This window comes from Dermacentor albipictus, unplaced genomic scaffold (assembly GCF_038994185.2).
Source record: "Dermacentor albipictus isolate Rhodes 1998 colony unplaced genomic scaffold, USDA_Dalb.pri_finalv2 scaffold_16, whole genome shotgun sequence".
NCBI classification, from domain to species: Eukaryota; Metazoa; Arthropoda; class Arachnida; order Ixodida; family Ixodidae; genus Dermacentor; species Dermacentor albipictus.
In genome coordinates, this window is record NW_027225570.1 from 5,126,145 (window position 1) to 5,146,118 (window position 19,974).

At 46.5% G+C, this 19,974-nt stretch overlaps 1 protein-coding gene across 3 annotated transcripts in view; it reads left to right on the forward strand.

Annotated features, from left to right (window-relative positions):
* The window catches only part of cni (protein cornichon), a 54,672-nt gene extending 49,568 nt beyond the window's left edge, over window positions 1-5,104 (forward strand). Inside the window, exons 6-7 of one of the 3 annotated variants that reach the window (XM_065454785.2) lie at window positions 3,934-4,037; window positions 4,879-5,104. The gene's annotated coding sequence lies outside the window, so the exon portion shown is untranslated. The remainder of the gene's footprint in view (window positions 1-3,933; window positions 4,038-4,878) is intronic. The other 2 variants (XM_065454784.2, XM_065454783.2) reach the window with 2 other exon arrangements.
* The last annotated feature ends 14,870 nt before the right edge of the window (window positions 5,105-19,974 follow it).

Below are 19,974 nucleotides of genomic sequence, written 5' to 3' on the forward strand. Positions count from 1 at the left end.
GAGCGTAGTTCGAATTATCCGTGAGAAAACCTTCTCGCGTTCGAATTAACGGACTTTTTTATACATAGACTTCTGTGGAGCTTGGCCGGACCTAATCGTACAGTTCGAATTATCCATAAATTCGAATTATTGAAGTTCGAATTAACGAGCTTTCACTGTATACTTACAGGCCTTCTGAGCTACTTCAGACATGCCTGTGGTGATTTGAGACTTTGGGAGCCGCTGCATTCATTTTTTCGGGCAGCCCGATTTTTCGGCTGTTCTCGTGTCCCCTAAGGAGCCCGAAAAATCAGAAGTTTACTATATACAGTTTATTAAACAAAGAACCTTTAGTGTGTCACTAACATCAATGATTCACCATGGCATAATACATTGTGCATTTATGTTTACTAACACATGACAAAAGTAAGCATAAGTAAAAACCTACAATTTAAAGTAACAAACGGCAAGTGTGAACGCATAATTTTTTCTCCAAGTTGAGCAACCAGCGCACTAATTGTGCAGGACGCATCTTCAAGAGGCATAGCAATTAAAGGCCGTCACTACCCTGCATTACCACAAGCTTTCTGTGTGTAACTGTAGGAAGCGCAGTACAGTAAAACCTTGTTCATACGCCCTGAAAAAAAAAAAAATTGAGAAAGAACAAACGAACCGAAGTCACTAAAAAAATTGGCAAACACAACTGCAGCTGAGAGCTACCTGATGAGAAGCATTGCGTCAATTATTGCAGCACGAGACGCTGACCTGTGCCAAGCTGGTGGGGCTCGAGGTCCATGTTGTGTTCCTGTTGCGTGTTTTCAGACAGTGACATGAAACAAGATTGAGCTGGTGGGTGATGCTGGAATACGATGTTGCCAGAGCGAAACATGCCACTCACTTCGTGTTTTGGTTATAACCTGTTAAGGGCATGCAGTGGACGTTTCCAATGGCACCACGCCAAACGCACTGAAATATATAGGTAAAGCGAACATTGTTTAACTGCGCTAACAAACGGACCACAGAGACAGCATGGGACAAGGATGGGCGCAGAATTACAACTAATATTTATTCCACAAAGACCACATTTAAGTACACCCCCGACATACACCACTGTGCGTGCGCGAGAAAAGAAAAGATAAAGGAAAGAACAACCTTGTATATGCAAAACGCGACCTACCTACATTCGTCAATAAACCTCATCTCACTGTTGTGCAAATAAACTCAGGTGTCACTGACACAGTCTTGTCCCTTCTTTCTAATATGGCACGCCTCGAGTAGCTCTCTGGCTCGGCTATCTCGGCAGCGGAACAAAATTTTTACTTTCTTCACGATCGGCTTGCACGGGCACGCCAAGCAGTGGACAGGCAGGTGCCCATTCGTTTTATTTCTAATTGACGATTCATGCTCACGCAAGCGCTCATTCACGCACCTTCCTGTTTGGCCAATGTAAACTTTGCCGCGTGATAGAGGTATCTGATAAACTACTCCAACAGTGCAATCGACGTGGAAAATGGCGTGTTTTGTCCCGCACCCTTGGGTCCTATCTTTACTTCTTCCTATGCGCGAGCATAGCCCAGTGAGCTTGCTGGGAGCCGAGAACGCTATCGTTTTGCATATACAAGGCTTTTCTTCCCTTTATCTTTTCTTTTCTCGCGCACACGCAGTGGTGTATGTACTTATATGTGGTCTTTGTGAAATAAACATTAGTTGCAAGCCTGCGCCCCGTTTGTTAGTGCACCAACTCGCCCAACAACAAGTTCTTTTAAACTACATATAGGTAAAGATGCTTATCACAATAGGTTTAGAGGGGATAACTGAGTGCATCGTGCGACAGCCCACAAGATTTGCTGGTAAAGGAAGAGGAAACCGAGTGCCTCTTGGCATTTTTACGCGACACTGGCAGACGAGTACTGCAGGGAAGCTGCCCTGGCGGGCACGTACTGCCCTTGATTGCACATGCCTCGCACCTTTTCTTGGTCTCATGTGAACACCTGTCATACAATCGCAGTTTGGTGACGTACTAAACAGTGGTACTGAAAGATTGTGTTTCCCAGAAAGGTATTAACCGGTACAAATAAAAGCAAAACTGTATAGGGTCATATTTCATGTTCTTGATCACGAACATTGGCACTGGAAAATTGTACAAAACGGGGTCGTGTCAACGAAGTTCTACTGTACACAGATGGTATGGTCATGCTCTTGAAACTCCATCCTTGTTTGTGCGACAGGTTTTCCAGCCTAGTAGTCACTTAACTAACCTCTCCTAACAGCAGCTTGTTACTAAGAACCTAGAAGTGCATGTGAGAGCCAGTTGCTAATCTTATGTTACTAGTCTTATGTTGAGCATTACCTCTTCTCCCCTTTACAAGAACCGTACCTATATGTACTGTGCTGAGGAAAGCATATGTTGCCTTGAAAAAGACAAGTCCACTTTTCGAAACGTTGGCTCCGGCTTTCACCTTGTTCTCGTTTTGCACATCGTCTTGAATTTCTCTGCCTTCCCCGTGTTTTCCCTAGTCTTGTGTATTTCTTAAGAGTGCACAATCTGTTCCAACCATGTGCTACCTGTGCACATGCTCCAGTAACAGTGCGTTTCAGAGAGGATTTTTGCCATGGACATTGCCAGGTGTAAGCATACTCCAGCTTGAGAGTCATGGTGGTGCCCCTTGAAAAGAGAGTTGTTTGCACAATGTGGCGGATTCTCGGCACTTGTCTGTGCATTTCACATAGCCACCAATAGTGGCTGCCAGCAGACAATGGGACAAAACTCTTGTGCTGTCACTATGTTGAATAAAGGTTTAACTTTTAACTGCAAGGTGTCTACCATCAGGAAAAATCTGAAATTCTCAGGGAAAAAAATAATGGGGAATTTCCACCTCAGCTATTCTAAATTAGGAAAATTGGTACTTATACAGTGGTTATGGCTTACATAGTGGCATGGCAGAAGTAAGCAATGGTTTCAACTGAATCTTTGCAAACTGCAGAATATTGGCGCCTTTTTATGCAAGCAGGAACGCTAGGGTGGTTGGAGTTCGCATGAAACACACGATTCAGTCAAATCTGATAGTGTGTTCCAACTGACTGACATCTTACTGGCAGTAGTTTTAAAATCATGGGCTGGCAGTACTTTAGTGAGACAAACCATTAGTTTTTATTATGGAAATTTTCATAAGCAATCTGTTAAAGCTTGAAAAAATCGAGGAATTTAAAAGTGCCAACATAGTGCAGTCAGCTTCCATTAGTTCGACCCTGAAGGGCCCAACGAAGTCAATTGAATTATTAGGCGGGTTGAAATAAACAAGAGGCAGAAAAATGCCACTACACACTGCTGGTTCATTTGGCAGTATTTGCCCACTTTCTCTGTGCCTAAAGTAGAAATCTAATGTGCACACAATTTTTTAGCAAGAAAAATTGTAGTGCAATGGTGGCCACTTTCCTACAAACATCATGGAATGGTCTATGGTATAGTGCTGCAAAACAAGGACACCAGAAGAAATGAAAGACGGACGTAACCACTATCAATGACAAAATCAACACCAGGATTGGTAGTACTTGCATGCACACAAAACCATGTACACAGTAAACCTCTATGATACATGTACATGACAGCACGAAAGCAATCTTGAAAAACCGGTACATCAAAGAAAGCCTAAGTGTTACATTGCTAATGAAGCCAGCTCTGGCATGCGGAAATAATCAATTTCTTTCATGGAGAAGGACAGTGAAGGTTTGCTTATACATTGGTCAGCAGCAGAAATGATGTGTTCGATTTCTATTATTAATCTTACAGACTCACATTTATTGCCACCTATAATAGTGATGATTTCTAGAAGAGAGTGACAAGTACGTGTGTTGCAATGAAGCACTAGAAAACAATCACCCAATACTCTCTTCGACTTGTTTCTTTGCTCTCTCAAGCATTCACTGATGCATCTTCCAATTTGACCTATATAGCATTTACCTCAAGGCAGCGGAATACGATAGACTACCCCTACAGAGCAAGCGACGAACTGATCTTCATGCTTCTTATCGCAGACTGGCTTTCTTGTTCTCATCAGGTTAGTGGTTTTACACCGAGTGTTTAGCTTGTTTGGAGCTGAAAAAACAACCCGCACATTTCCTTGGCATCCTATGTTTTTTATACCTGGTGAATATATGGAGTCACAGTGGTTTTCACCTGGTCAGGGCTGCTAGCTCTCGCATTTTCATGGGGGCATTTTCCTAACCACGTGTTGGTATCGGTGGTAGAAGTGCTGCTCAAACAGGAACGGTCGAGCAAAGTCAGTTTCGTCGTAGTACATCTGTGTTATGGGGCAAAGCATGCAAATGTTCCAAAGGCAGTTTTGGTTTTTGTATCCGACTGCACCATGCAGAAAACTTCCAGCCCTATTTTCTTAACAAAAAAGAAGAAAGGTGCGTTGGCATTTACTCATAATCAGTCATTGTGAGCTAGGGTAATCATTTGAAAATGTTCCCGACATGTGCTGCACACATTCCCTGTACCTAAGACAGACGCTTCCACCGTGTACGGGTCAGGTGCACGTGTGCTGACCGATCAAGTTTAAATTATCCGCCGAAGGCCATTTTGGAGATCGAAATAACAAAAGTTTCGACCCATAGAAATGCATGGGCACCAGCCGGGATCGAAATAACCGGAGTCGAATTAATGGAAGTCTATTGTAGACACCCTGCCATGTGAACTCGTGGGAACACTCCTACTCAACATTATGGGCTACACTCAAAAGGACCGTGTGTTGGCAAAACGCATTTTTGACGCAAGAATTTTTGGAGCAGAACTTAAAGAATTTCAAGATTGGTGGAACAGAAATGGGCAGCCACTTTCACTGTGTTCACCTCTTTTCTCTCTCTTCTTCCATGCTCGTCGACTCTGGCCTGCAGAGCAGCCAAGTGCGATGTGCGCCGTGAACTGTGCCAGAACTGTTTCTGCGGACTGGAGGTTGTGTCCTTCCCCGCCTCGGAGAATGTGCCGTATTTATGTGCTGATGTACAGCTGTGTGTGTGTGCGTGTGTGTACGTGTGACCTGCTAGTGCAATGTTTCAAGATTACATGGGGCCTTTGCCTGGGCTCTTTTGCTTAGGGTTGAATAAAAACATTGTAGCTTAACTTTTGTCTGTCTGCTACTTATCGCTTGGCCCAAGTCTCCTCCGCAGGTGCAAATGGATATTTTACCTGTTCATCCATTTTTGTGTGTGTGTGCGCTTTTATTCATAGCAGCATAGGCATACTCGCGTGTGCACTGACTGACACTCGCTCCGCACTGCTTTCGTGGGTGGCGCATTATTTGAGTGGTTTAAGCAGGTGCGACCGGCTGCGAATGCTGGTTAAAGTCACTGTGATTCAGAGTGGACGGGAGCACAAGTGACCACTGGTAAGTTTGAATGGAAGTGACTATTAATGCTACTCAATGTTGCTGAGTATGAATGGGTGCAAGTAAATAGCCTGTAAAAACATTTGTGAGTAATTATGAATGAGTATCTGCTTATTATGCTAGCCTATGACTAGCAGAGTGTTTTATCTGCACCGAACCTAACCTGAACTAGAAAAAAAAGATGTTACTGGTTTGCATGTGGCGTTTAAGGTGGCATTGGGGTCATGAAATGTATTTATTTGATGCTGTTATTTAACATCAGTCAGTTCACTGCACTTTTGGCAAGGGTAATATGTGGACGTTTGATGCAATAAAGAGCAAGAAGAGATCACCAAGAACACGGTGATGGTTAAACTGTTTTAAAAATGGTTAAACTGTTTTGTGTTCAGGACATGGGCATGATTTCCAAGAAAACCCGAAGTTTATGTAGATGTGTGTTTAGTATTATGTAGTGTTGGTAAGTGATCAAGTGTTTGAAGATTGTAAGTACTCCATTTGAACCGTTTGATTATTATTAACTTAATTAACCTAAACTCATTATTGTATATTAAGCCAAGCACTTGCATAGCTCAAAGAAAACAACTCTTAGAAAATAGCCAATGTCTGTGCACACCACTAACAGCCTGTTGCAACTCGTGAGACGGTGAATGTGCAGGTAAGGGGGCAAACACACTGTAAGTGCCAAAACCTGCAGTCACCTAGACCATAGAGTTTCTCACTACATTACCTAGAGGGAAATCTGGCGCTGCTGCACTGTGGTATGCATGGGAATGCCGGTATATTGTGACTTCGAATTGGCATCGTTCTCGGAGAGACGGGACACCTTGAAGACTTGCTTGGCAAGCACTGTTCTGCCTGTCAGAATGATTCATTTTCTACTAAAATGGCACGTAAAAAGTTGTTTTAGCTTTATTAACAAGAACATGCTTTGTTTAACTATGAAATCTTTCCTCTAGATTTCCTCTAGCCTTGTTTGTTACTATTGATGTAACCACTCCTGCTTGGGCCCGAATAGGGCCTGCAGTACTTGTAAATAAATAAATAAAATAAATACGTAAAGGGTATCAGCAGGCCACTAAAGTTGGAGGATAGACGACAAGGTTCGCGCTCGCTTTGAAACAGTTTGTCGTCTGTTCTTGCTTTTATTCGCTTGGTCATGCGTTATAGGTGAGTAAAGATGTGATATGCGTGAATGGAAACATTTTATGAAGGTTTTACTTTGAGAATGTGGTATTTGTGTAGCCATATCCACGTTTTAGACGAAGCCTCTTACAACACCAGCCAACACGAGCCTCGCAGACACATATACCGTCATTCCCATGACTGCACAGTGGCCCCTTAAGAAACTCCCATAGACGGTGGCGCCAGATTTCCCTCTAGGTGTTATAGTGAGAAACTCTATGACCTAGACCAAGGCATGCACATTGTCAAACTTGGTACAACATGCATCCCAACGGAAACAGTGGTCACGTGGTGCCGAGAATGTGCCGTCTGTGTAGAATTCCAGTGCTTGGCCATTGAATAGCGCAACTCTTGTTAGAAGTAGCAGGAAGCTTTGCCAAAAAATTGGAAGTTTTGCCCCAAGGGCAGAGCACAGACTAGGCTAGCAAGGTTTAGTGTGGCGCCTTTATTTCTTGGATAGTGTTGCAACTATAGGTGGGTTCGACTAATGCAAATGTGACCTGTGGGTGCGCCAAATTTTCTGCCACCCTTCAAAGCTCGCCGTGTACGGCCTGTAATGACATTGCACAGGTGCCACTGCACTGCCAATTGCATCACATTCAGATGTGAATGCTGATATTGTTTTCCACTTTTATTTGATAGTTAATGTTGTTTTTAACGACATTTGTTTGTGGGCTGCCATTCTCAATATTCTGAGGAATAATTTCATCAATAACAGAGGACCTGATATAAGCAACATTAGCGATTGACTGGTGCAGTTACGTAACCTCCACATATGGCATGGATAAGAAGTGTATAGCATACATACACATTATACCTTTATACCATTACATGCAGAGCCCCACAGGCAACGAAAATTCACTTGGAGTGTCTGCATAATTGCTATTACAATAAAAGCACATCATTTAACGGCATAGCATGGGACAGGGTGCTGTCCCATTGCGTGATGTAAAGTCTGCTTTTTGGCATGTGCCAGCCAGCACAATTGAGCCCACTGTTGACCCCTTAACAGCTGATGACGAGATAATTCTCCATCATAAGAAGCATCCTCTACAGTCAATAACGATTAAACTCGTCGTGAATTCTTGGCGATCTTTGCACATCTGTACGTGTTCCGTTTTTTGTAATTGGGACAAGATGATTTTTGCCAATTTTTCTTGCACTCCTCAATCTTTTCCAGAATTTGTCGTGGCAGTTAAGGGGCTAAGGCAGATCTAATGCAGCACACACCTCTTATGCACCTCAAGTGCATGGCAACAGAGAAATTTTGTTTGACATCTACTGAACCAATTCTGATAAGATTTGTTGCATATGTATAGAGAAAGTAGGATCTGCAGGGTGTCTACCAAGTTGACATTTCCAAATTCCCCGAGTTCTCTAGGTTTTCCCCGAGCACCTTTGCAAAATTCCCTGAATGAGCCAGAGCTTTGTTTTATGTCAAGTCAGGCTGACACCATGTTGCCCGATGCTGTCACACTCTAGTAAGAATGTTGGAACAAAAAGATGACTTAATCCAGTTAGAATAGTAAGGAGTAACATCTATATTATTTAAAAAGGAAACAGAAGGAAGGTGTTAGTAAAATGCACAGCGAAGAAATGGTAAAACCCATTACAAATTGAGTCGGACATTTTCAAATACGAATGAAAAGGAGATGCATACATATGTAAATATTTTTGAATATGAGCTATTTCTATCAACTGACAACAGAGCTGAACTTTGTCACAACTAAGATTCTCAGCAGCTGGAAAGTCAACCTCAGCTGTCCTGACATACTCTCGGCCCGTACACATCTCAGTGTTGGGTTTCACTGTTTCAGAGCGTTTATTTTGGTTTGGATGAGGGGCACCTGCATCTCCGCGTCAGCCAACACTGTTTTTTTGAACTCCTTCAATGAGGCGGCTTCCTTTCCTGTTAATTCCTCAGTGCGTCGGTCCTTTCTGTTCTCATCCTCCTTCTGCAATGCGTTCACCTCATGGATCATTTGAAGCATCCTTTTGGTCAGTTGTACAGTAAATGTCCGATTTTTTAGGCTACCTAGGGGCCGCGAAAACATCCGAAAAATCGGGCAGTCCGAAAAAAAATGAATCCATGTCTTTAATTGCCCTTAAAAGGACCCTGAAACGCTTTTGACGATTTTCTACAAACGTACTGAGTCGTTAGAGTAGGTCCTTCTGATCATTGACACATCTAAGTGCTCTGCGTAAAGCGTGTAATTTAGTATAAGGTTTTGAAAATGCACATCGCTGCCAATCGCAGCGCACTGCTCGGCGGAATTTTAAGCCGGCCATGGCCGAAATCACCCATATGACGTCAGTGGGGCGAGCTATCCGATTGGCTGACCAGGGCGCGTGATCGATAATTTTTCCAGCTTTATGGTAAACAAATGATCTTCGTAATAGTTGGAATGTTAGTTAATTTGTTTTTATAAAAAGAAAGTAGGATAAGGAGAATGCACAAGAACAATTTTTCAGTACACTTAAGCACTTCCGGCACACAGCAAGTGTCGTCTGCTTGTGTTACAATGTACTCCATTTTGACGAGAGGTCCGCGGTCAGAGTTGGTCTCAAGTCTTTTCGCAAGCACTATGATTCGACTTTGTTGCCTTGTGGACTGCAAACGTAGCGAGTGGCAATATGTCAAGCTGTGACATCGTGTCCCTCTGCAAGGCAGCGTACGAGCGAACTGGCTGCTGCGCATCGGACTGCCGCTTTACGATCGGCGCCAGGATTTGCGCGTTTGTGGCCGTCACTTTACACCGGAAGATTACTAACGCAATAGCGTTTCGCGAGTCCCGTATTAGGGCAAACATAAAGCAAGGGGACAGGGTCTGGCCGCTTGACTGTGCCGGAACGGGATGAGACGAGATGAGCAGAAGGGCAAATGTGAATGGTCTGCACGGTGCAGCCACCTGGTGGCATAGGGCTCAACCATACACAGTAGCAGCAACGAAGCGTATTCTTCTTTGCTGCTGGTGCGTATTTTTCGCAGGAGTGTAATCATCAACACGTTGTTTTTATAAATGTTTAAAATGTTTTACAATTGGTTAGAGCAATATTAGCGCTTTGTTTGGCTGGTTAAGCGCTGTGCCAACAAGTGTCTGGACCGTGCAGACCGATCAGGCTGCTCACGTACGTCTACGCCAAAGTTCCTTCATCAGCTTGAGTTTATGCTTCCAGTCATTTGCCGAAATGACCAGCTTGCCTGTGGTTAACGGAATACCAGACACGTTCGACGCTACGACAGAATGCTCGCAACGCACGCTGTTTCGATAGCATTGCCATTTGTTGGGCGTGTTGGTAAATTGAAAGCATATTTAGCGCCAGCAAACAAGGACGGAAGGGAGACGAATACACAATAGCTCTCGCTTGGGGTCGACAGCCATGCGGCTAGTGGAGGTTTCGCGCGGGCGGGGGCGGGCTCCAAAACAACCGGAAGTGGACGATGTGACGTCGCATCGTGACGCAGGACCAGTGAAGGCGGAGCTTAGCCCCGCTCGCTCGGCGAACGAGTTGAGGAGGAAAAGCGTGGCTGGGGAGGAGGGTAACTTCTAATCGCTTGTAGCTCCATTAATACGTAACGCTTCACTTAAATTGTGGTGCGAATGTTCTACTTTATTTTTGCCACAGGCACGTCCGAAAAAGCCCTTAAGTCCTGCCAGTACATTTATTAGGTACGTCGGTGCTCGTCCGCGTTTGTTATGCTTCACCGCGCACCACTGCTTTACTGAGGCAAAGCTAACTTTCAGAGCCTGGCATTACGCAACGCGTTGTCCTCTGCGAGCTTCGAAGTCAATCGCGAGGATTACAAAGGCGGAGTCGGAGCCATTGCTGACAGCGGCGAATTCTTTCAACGAAAAACATGGCACCGCACGACAAGAAGCTTAATCGAAGAAGAAGCTCGTTCTAAGAAGCTTAATAGCGAACGTAGAAGCAGGTAGGCCCAACGTTGCCGCAGTGGCGGCTACGGCTGCCAGAGGACCTGCGTGCGACAGTGCTGGTTCGAGGGGGCGAGATAGTCAAAATGACGGCGGTAGTGGCTTTGATTGCCATTTCAGACCTGCAGTCAGGGCAATATATACGTGATGGTGCTGCAAAGCCGTGCGAATTATCAGGCATGTACGAAAAATCGGGCGTCTTGAAAATCGGCCGTTTACCGCTCTGGCAATACCGCGTGCCGATGACACGGCGTCAATGACGATTTGTTCCGATTCCTCCGTCACTGGAGCCAGCATTAACACGACTTTCGTTCCCTTCAATACAGTTACAGTTAATTTTCCCTGATAGAAGCACAAATTCCCTGAGAATCCCTGGTTTTCCCGGTTGGTAGACACCCTGGATATGACAAATGTTGGGAGCAATTTTTGATACCATCATGCTTTACCAAACTTTAAACACAAAGTATAAAGTTTACAGCTGTAACTCCACATTTAATAAAGGTAGCACAATTCTTGACATCGGATGTGGAATGAATATGTGCACCCCTACCCCCCTCTTTCTTGATCTGACAGGAAGGGTACTACATAAAACATGACCTTCCAGGCTAGAGCCCGTGCCGTGGCATCTTCTGGTCCGTTGGAAGCGAGGGCTCAGAGTGAAGTTGTTGAAGCAAAGGTTGTTAGCATGCGTGCAGAACCTAAAATTGCTCACACCAATCTCTGCTACGGTGCACTTCCAGCGATTCCCAAAGAAGTTCCTAACCCGACCGATCTAGCAGTTCGCAAGAGTGCAAGTTATGTGCCATCTGTATTATGCTGGTCACTTTTCAAACATTATTGAGCCCCCGTGAGCTACGAATGCGTTATGCAATGATGGTGCGTTCGGGCCAGGCCTTGATTCAGGCCTGGCTTCTATATCTGCAGTCAGTACCAGTCATGTGGTGACTTCTTGGTGTTGCGTCAATTCCCTTGCACCATTACTGGTTCATGCATTACAACTCGATTGTCTGTGCTCTGCTAGCCTGTACAACCGTTGAAAATGCTTTAGGCATTCAGCTTTAAGAAACTTAAAAATGACAGAAATTCATTGTGCCATATAATGTTCCCTGCGAAACTCTACAGCAGCTGGCAACTGAGTGGTGCCCTAAAGAAACAAGTGCCTCATGATCAGCACAATATTCTGGGCAGCTATAAATGTTTATGCGAGACTCAACACAGATGCGCCTGCCATCTAGATTTCTTGAGCGAGAAATGATACATATCACTTCCCTTCTCAACCATTTTGTGTAACCTACATAGCATGATCATTCAATGACAAACGTTTCTTACTACAATCGCTTTTTTTTTGGTCGCTGCCTATAAGTTAACGCTGCTCCACAGACTTTCCTTGCCATATTGTTCACTACATAACATTGACACACGAGCTTGTTTTTTTTTTTCCCATGACCGTTTTTACCCGGCTAAAAACTGCGGCAAAGTTATCACTATAGGCACAAGATGTGCCTTCGTGTTTTGGAAATCTCTGGAATGTTTTTGCCAATTTAGAGGCCTTTTACAGCTAACCGTCTGTGCATCAGGAGCTGCTACAGGCCTGCCGCCACCGAATACTTCTTGAGAGCAAGCGGGCATCGGCCACCGCCCACTGCTTTAGCAATGTTCCCCCAAGAGGCCTGGAATCACTTAGTAGCATTTATTTATAGTGCTCTGTTGTGAACTGCAAGAATTGCGACAGACTTGCATGCGTGGGATGAGACTGTGCGAACTTCACCTGCCTCAGCTGCACAAAGGAGTACCCGCATTTATGAGCGTTCGTCATACACATCTTTCTGCAAGGCGAGCACAAGCTCTACTGCCAGTGCTGCATAACCAATTGTCAGCAATGACTGCCAGGCTAACACTATCTGCAGCAACAACACAGCGTTACCACCACCGCTGGCATAAATAACAGGGAATGTTGAACTTCGATAAGCATGCAAGTCAGTGTTACATGCTCCCCATGCAAGCACAACTGGCATAATCGAGCAACTTCACTTTCCATAACAGCGAAGTCAAACGTGGAATAGGCAGGCATCTCGAGTTTTCTTTCTGTGCCAAGAACGTTCCTGTCCGCGTGTATGCAAATGCATTTTAATCTGTGCTGTAATGAGAAAACCACTCCCAAATTACTTGATCAGTGCTTGCGACAAAATTTACGTGGTCAAAGCCAACCATGCTGGTTGGAGCAGGTCGCAAACGGGCATTATCTGCATGCTTATTCCGAAACGAAGTTGTTGCACGTACAGTTAAGAACAGCAACGGGCGCACGGCCATAACGGCTCTTCAAGTCTGCCACTGTAAACACTAGGGGGGGAGAGAATTGATAGTAAATACAGAGAGGTCGACCTGAGCCAGTGCGCTCTACTCTGCTATTCAGCACTGGGAAAGACTGAACGGGAGTGAAAATACTGGGATGGATGATGATGACAAGTGGTGAGTGCTTATGTACATTAGACAGTGAGGCAATTGAGATTACCATTCTCATCCTCTGATGAAGAGCGTATTGCCTACTCACGACCCGACACTAACTCAATCCCTGAAACACCTCCCTGGACAATACCGCGACCAGTAGTGAGGCTTCACATACCTACGATTACAAAGAAGTCCCATGTTTCTTCCACTGGTTTGAAACAGCTCACCCTGCCTCATATATTTACATTACAAAGTGGGACTGTACAAGTAATACCAATGGTTCGGTCGCCCCATCTGCCACAGTGGCTCCATTTGTTATCCTGCAACTTGGCATTACCTGACGATTTCACCTGGACCACAAATTCCCATCTATGGCTGCAGAACCTGTGGCAATACGGGAGGCTGTCCGTTTTATGAGAATTTGGAACCTTATATATGGATGGTGTTCTGCAATACCAAACCAGCATTGCAGGCGCTAACATCCTTCTTAAAGAAACAATATTACCTGCTCGTGCTCGAAATCGCCAAACTTAATCAGAGTGCTCTGTGAGGTGGCCACTTTATCACTTTTTAATGGGTGCTTGGTCATTGTGGTGTGATTGGAAATGAACTCAATGAGTGAGGCAAGATTGCCATTCTCGTCATCTGATGAGGAGCACATTGCCTACTCACAACCTGACGCCAACTTAACAGGATTAAGGCATTCCTCAAGCCTTACAACGGCATACAGAACCCACCCTGACAGCATCCACAGCACATGATCAACCCAGATGGCAAATTCTGTTTGCCCCCGAAGGTTACCTGGAGCAAAGCGTCACTGCTACGCAGGATTCGGCTGGGCGTTGCTTTCATCCGCCGCTACGTACACCTCATCGGTCAGTCGAACAGCCCTGATTGCGAACACTGCCAGACGCCTGAAACGCTGGAACACACATTGTGCGATTGCCCACTATATATATTAGAGCGAAGAATGTTGGATAATTCCTTAGCCAGCGTTGGCAGCCAACCACTGTCAAGCTATTCTAGGTCCATGGCCTGACACTGCACCTTCAATGCAGACAACTCAAGCCCTGTTGAAGTTTCTACACGACACGAGACTAGACGAGCAGCTCTAGTAAGGCCACTGTAAAGACAAATATAAAGGGTAAAAGCAAACATCGGGCTCTTACATTTGTCGCTTTCAGCCAGTAAGCTTGTACACCATTAAAATTGCAGCACAGACAGAATGAATAAATGAAAGGTATACCTGCAGTGCCTCTGCAGCTTTGGCAAAAGTCACCTACCCGCTCTGTGCTCACCACGGTGACTGAAATAGCAACTGTCTGAGCCATTCCTATGGCCACCGTGGCCTTGTAACACATGAGAAAACACTGATCAAAAGATGCTCAATGACGGGCACTGTCACCTGAGCAACTGTGGCGGCCCCCATGGAAACGGCACAAAAAAAGGTTCATAGCAAGGGAACTTCGTCTGAGATTGCTTGTGCAACGTAAATAGTGATGCGCATTCTGGAATGCGCGCAAGCACCTGTGATTACGCTGGAATCTATGATGAGTCATGGATAAATAGCCGACATTCTTGTGCCCGAGATCAAATTTTGGTGACTGTGCTTGCTGCTATCACTGTGCTCGAGTCCTACTTGTTCTGCGGAGCACAAGTTCAGCCAATAGAGTGCGTTATTGTAATTCGCAATTGTGCCATTGTCTAGTTCTTCATCGTCGCTATAATGTGACAATAACTATCAGTGTTCTCATCTGTGGTGCAAAAGTGAGAAATGTTGCAAAGATAATGTGTGCTATGAAGAATCCAGGGCTCCGATATGAATGTCAGATGAAAGTATTTGTAAATTTTGAATGCTTTTCAGAGCAATGAAGAGAAAGAAATACGGTATATATCAGCAAGAATGTCTGTCCAAGGCATGCAACATTTAATACTGCCGAGCAGCTTGGAAAGAATATTGAGCTATATAGCCAAGCCCACCTATAACGAACATGACGGTCACTCTTACTGCATTCGTTATATTTGAAGTTTGTAGTAAGTGTACTTTTGATATTACTGACAAAAATGAAAAGTCAATTATAAACAGCATTTATTTCTTGAAAAGGTCCGTTATGTGCATCTGCTTTTTCAGAGCACACCCTGTCACGGCACTTTCTAGCCTCTCCAGGGTGGCCATATATGTTTCTCTCCAAGGCCCTTTCTACCAAAAAACTGTTTCAGAGACGTGATGTCACTAACTGCTGTTGAAGCACTCATGACAACTGGGAGCAGGTCAGCATCCTCGACAACTTTGTTGTAGTGTTCGCTTTCAGGTAGTGCTTGCACTTCACACTCAATAGCTTTGTCACTGCACGACTCTGCTCTCTTGGTGTCCTCGTCTGCACCCACGAACTCATTCCAAGCAACATCAACAGTTGCATGTCAGCGACGCGCTGCCCCAGCTCCGCTTGTGTCACATCGTGAGGACGTTCTACAATGTCCGTTGTTCCTGGGCCTGTGAACCTCACCTTGCAGAAGCAATTTTGCAATGCCATCCGCAGTTAGCTCAATACACACAGCCTTATGCATTTCCACATTGGTGAACAAAGTGATCTGAAGTGGGACGTCGGCACCTGCTCGATCAAGTGCTATTGGTGTTCACTGGATTACATGCTGTCCACAGGACATCTTGAGCATATGAATGATGCCCATGTCCAGTGGTTGAATCTTGTCTTGGATGTCGCATTTGGGGGCACAAAGAGTACGGTCATCGCAGTCAGGTAAAGCTGCATGTGGTGCGCCGAACAATTGTCGAGCACGAGCAGGACCTTTTTGTTTTGCCTCGTCATGTCCTGGTCAAATTCAACTAGCCACTAGGAGGAACAATTGGTGTCATCCAGGCTTTGTTGTTGTGTCTGTAGCGCACTGGGACGTAACTACAGAAGCACCGCAGCTTGCGAGACTTCCCGACGGCAAATGGCAGCCACCATTCACTGGCATCCATGCTAGTGCGCAATAGGACGGTAATGTGAAGCTTAGTGTGCTTTCCACCAGCACAAGTGTTCAAAGGCCTAGGTCTTTCAAGGCAGCATCCAGTCGAAGAGTGCAGTTTCGTTGGCATTGTATGCATCCAAGTGAGCGTAGCTTACTATCATTGGAACATTTTTGGAGAGCCACGCATAAACTTTCTCGATGTTCACTGAGGCAAGAAGCCTTGCTGGCAATGGTTTTCAAACACTATTCCATGACGAGCTTTAAACCAGTGCAGCCATGCATTGCCCGGGCTTAAATCGGGAAAGTCCAAGAGGGAAGCAAAGCTTCTTGCCTTGGGAAGCATGAACGGTCCACTGAAGGGAATGTTTCGCGACCAGGTGTCTATGAACCATTTAAGCAACACATCTTCAACATCAGCATAGGTCGCTTTCCGAAGGCACTTTCTTGTCAAGTCAGCGTTAATAATTGCACCCAAGATCTTGTCCTCATCTTTGGCTATTGTCGAAATGTTCAACTTTAAGATCTAGCATGGCGCTCTTTGGCCACATCTGGCCCTTGCGCCATTAAACATCAACTATTCATTCATTCATTCATTCAACTTTCAAAGGCTGCATTTCTTTACCAAGTCACAGTTCTTCATTCCTTTAGCGTGTTCATTAAGAACAGCTTTCTTCATTGTCACGTCTACAGCCATTCTTTCCGCAAGTTAAACACGGCGCATAGTCCACCATCACACAATGTGGATTGGCAGCTCTCGGAATCTTGTGATGAAGCCTTTTTGGAGCCCCCGATTCTATCAAAAAGTGTAAAGATGCAGCAATGAGGCTAGCGCAAACCACATGCACCGAGAAAGTAACAACTGTACAAAGGAGCGACACATCAATGGTGTGCTACCTACTCACGGTAGCAGCAAACAACAATGAATGGGGAATCAACGCATGCCATGTGACTGGCTGGGTACCACTACACAGCATCAACAAGCCTGTTGGCACGTGGCAGGCCTGCCTTCTGCAGTTCCCGCTTTGTTTTTTATTGCTTTTCCGATCTCCAGTTTCTTTCTCATGATGAGGAGGAGAGTGGAGGAACAGGGGGAGGTTGTCGGTCACGAAGCTAGGAAACCCTTTGATTGCCGCGTCTGTGAGAAGTGTGAATTTTCAAGCGTGGTTGAGTTTATGGTGCCTTTGCATTTGCTCTAACCGAGTTGTGTGGCCGCTGTCACGATCCGCCCAGGATCATGGACGAGGGAGTGCTCGAGGCACCCTGTCAAATGATGCTCCGCAGCGTAGAGGTGGTGAAAGATGACTGACTGCAAGCAGCTGTGCTCATTGGTGTTTATTTGATGCGATGATCAATGTTGCCCACCAAGCCTGGAAGGCCAACGAAGATTATTCTAAGGGGGCCGTCACATGCTCGTTATACCCCTTACCCCAACTTTGTTTGTTAAACACAAACTAACAACAGGTCTACGCCTGGTCGAGGCTCTGCCACCGTTCCAGTAGGGTCAACGGCCCCTGTTATCCAGGTAAGTAATGGTCCGGTGGCCTCCGCGATCGACTACTGCGTCTGGGCACCGGTGTCAACATGCCAGGTGTGGCAACACCAGGTGCTGCCTCAGCCAGCCTCGCTCCGTCCAGAGGGTCCACAGTGGCCGGCCTTAAGAGTGGCGACGAACTTGACACTGGCCCAACGGGTGCCGCAAAACTGGCGACGCTTACTGCCTTCGAGGTGGACGGTGCTTCACTGGTGGCAACTGGTTTTGCCATTGGTCCCCCTGTGGGCTGGACTTATGAAGTGGTGGCGAATTTGCAAGCTGGATCCCAAGGTGAGGCCTAACATGGATGGTGTGCCGGTGTCACGTGGTCCCGTCCGGCATGCGGACTAGCAGCCATGAGGTGCTGGCAGGAGATGCCACCTGTCCGGCTGACCAGGCTGGTCCAGGACGGACGTTCCTGGCGAAGACCGGAGCTCCTGACCCCTGCAAAGGCACAGGACAGCACCCTCAGTCAGCAGCCAGCTTCTGCCTCAGCTGCTTCAGGGGTGCTGTGGATCGCAGGTCCGGATGCAAGACATCCAAGGGTGTCTTGACCATCTGGCCCAGCAGGAGCTCACAGAGAGCATGGCCAGTGTCATCGTGGGACGTGGTCTAGTACTGGAACAGTACCCAGACAACCTGCGTTCGAAAATCTCCAGCCTGGCACTTCTTGAGCTTGTTCTTGATGGTCTGCACCACCCGCTCGGCTGCACCTTTTCAAGCAGGGTGGTAGCGGAACCATCATCCGGCAGATTCCTGTCTTTGTCACCCAGGCCAGGTACTCTGTGCTGGCGAGAGTGGGACCATTGTCGGATACAATGATGTCCGGCAACCCCTGGGTGGCCATCTGTTGCAACGCTGCAATGGTTGCGCCTATGGAAACGGTCAGGGGGTGATTTTGACATGACGTGAGACATGCCAAGGCTCTGTGATGAGGTTCTTTCAATTAATTAATCCTAGCTGAGGCATTGCCTCAGCGCATGAAGTGGCCAAGTCGTTCATTATCACACTCCAAGCCCTTCATTAAAGAACATTGAGCACAAAGAGGAACAGAAACACTACAAACTAATCAAACACACACACACACAAAGAATTAAGTCTCCAAAGAAAGTGTCAAACTCAGAAAGGGCCTACAGTTTCATGGTCTGCAGTGGAGTTGCGAGATGAACTCGAGGTGGCGACGGAGGCAGCCTTCAGAGCATAGAAGCGGTGCTGCAGACAGGCATTGTTGAAAAATCCTGGTCACTCTCAGGCAAACACCTGGAATCAAGTGATGCAGGAGTAAGTTTGGTTGCGACAACGAGAATAAGGGCAGGTGGCCTTGGCGCGGTAGAGGTCTCGACGCCAGACACAAAGTCAAATGGCTTCATCTCTGCTCCCGGTGCATGGACTTCATTTTCCCGACGTCGGTTGGCATCTTCCTGCATGCGATCATGAGAACGCGGTTCATGAGAAGGCGGTGACGCGCCGCTGGAAGGTTGCCCTGGTCCAGTAGGCACAAAGCATGGGCCTGACGCCCGACGACTTCATTTCTGTGCCTGGAGCATGGGCGAACTTTTTTCTCCAAGCAAGCTTGTTGTTCCACTTCTCTCCTTCTTTTCTCTCTGCACACCTCTTGTTGCTGTTCGAATTATTTCTTCAGCGAGCTCGTGCTACCGCTGCAACGTCTCATCATCGCCTTCACCTGGCTGACCCACTCCGATCACAGCACTCGCACACTTGACACATCACAGGCTCCTGGCAGACTTGGCAGCTCTGCATCGTGTGAGTGATGTCCTGGTACAGGCCACCAAACCTGGGACCAGGCCACCATCTTTGTCTTTTCCACACCAGGATGAACCACATGCAGCAACTGCAGGACCCTGGACCGCAGATCTTGTAGGGTCACCACCCTGGAATCTCACAGTAGGCAGCCCTCCTGCAGGCTCAGCTCAGCAGCCTTGTGGCTGTAGGCCCGCTGCACCAACTCCTCCCCTCGGGACACCGCCTTGACCACCTGGGACAAGACTGAGTCAGAGCTGGTCGCCGTCGACACCGCAGATCTGTAGAGTACCTCTGGGTACTAGTGCACCAGCGTGAACACTTCGGCAGGCGGCTCAGGGCATCAGCAGGTCCCAGGTCCTTTCCCAAACAGTTGACCAGCTGGTAGCCGTAGGCTGCCAGCCGAGGTGATGCCTGCACGGGAAGCACCTTGTCAGGCCCCAGCAGCTCCAAGAGCAGCTTGTGGTCCATGACCGCCTTGAATTTCTGGCCCCACAGATACTGGTGAAAGCGCTTGACTCTGAACATGAGGACCAGGCTTTCCTTTCTTGTCCAGCTGGCTGTAACGTTGCACTGCAGCATGAGGCCAACGAGAAGTAAATGACACAGGGTGTTCCTGGCCATCTTTGTTCTGGTGTGCCAGAACGGCTCCCACACCATACAACAACACATCTACGGTAAAGACAACAGGTTTGGCCGGACTGAAGTGTACCAGCACTGAAGCCTTGGCGATTAGCTCCTTGCTGCGCTGGAAGGCCATATGCTGCTCTTTCTT